Here is a 1,140-nt window from a genome sequence, read left to right as displayed (position 1 = left end):
CCTCCCAAGGTAAAAATCTACGTGTGGCGAATTGTTCATAACATTCTTCCCACTCAACTCAACCTTACTCGTCGCCATCTGGAGGTTGAGGTTGATTGTGTCCTTGTGGTGCCTTGGGCGAATCGGCCTTTTCGCCATCTGTGCGTGGTTGGCCTCACCCCTGGGCCCCTCGACCAAAGGATCGAACTTGTCTTCGATGGAGTATTGGGCCTTGTTCTTATCTTCGTCCCTCCGATAAGGTGATTTTGCTACATGTATTATGCTTTGTTGGGCTATTTTAGGTGCTAGAAATCATCGACTATGGAATGGCGGCTTTGAAATCCTGCTGATGTTGCGGCTAAGTCTGTGGCCTGGTTGGCGGAGTTCTTGACGTGCCAGTCATCTGACATTCCCCCTGCATACCCGGTTTCTTCATCCCTTTGGTGGACCTTGCCTCTGCCGCGGTTCATCAAGGTTAAAGTGGATGGTGCTTGGCTTGAGGGGCTGAAGTTGGGTGGTGTTGGAATCATTGCTCGGAATGATAACGGAGAATTTTTTGCAGCTCGTGTTCTGTCGAGTCACAGGAGTTGTGCCTGCCCATGTTCGTCGTCAGGACAACAAAATGGCTCATCGTCTTGCTAAGTTTGCCCTACGTCAAGTGGGTTTCCGTTCATGGCTGGAGGAAGCCCTTGATTTCCTGGCTGACTTATTTGTGCTGGAATGTAATGCTTAAGTGTTAGTTTTTATTGGTTGATTTCATTTCGGGAGGGTTCTTTGTCTCTCTCTCAGTGTTTTCATTGTACCATAGATTGTGCCTCAATATTTGGGCCTCACTACTTAACTCATGATGTATATAAGAAGGGAGGGAAATCCTTGTTCTATAAAAGGGATCCTTCACCCTCACTTTAGGAGGATGGCAAACCCTAGCCTATCTAGCAACAAGCATCTATGTAAAATGTAACCCTCATTTTACAGAGTGGAAACCAAATCTACACCAATGTGGACGTAATCCCGACTTGAGGTGAACCACGATATACCGTGTTCTTACTTCATTTAGGTAATTATAAAACTAGATAGTTTTGTTACATATAGAATTCAAGTACTAAATATTCATGATGTACATATGCTGATATATGTAGTATACCTACATGGTTTATATAG

The sequence above is a fragment of the Malus domestica genome, chromosome 13, assembly GCF_042453785.1.
Source record: "Malus domestica chromosome 13, GDT2T_hap1".
In the NCBI taxonomy this organism is placed as follows: Eukaryota; Viridiplantae; Streptophyta; class Magnoliopsida; order Rosales; family Rosaceae; genus Malus; species Malus domestica.
Note: the sequence above shows the minus strand (reverse complement) of the source record.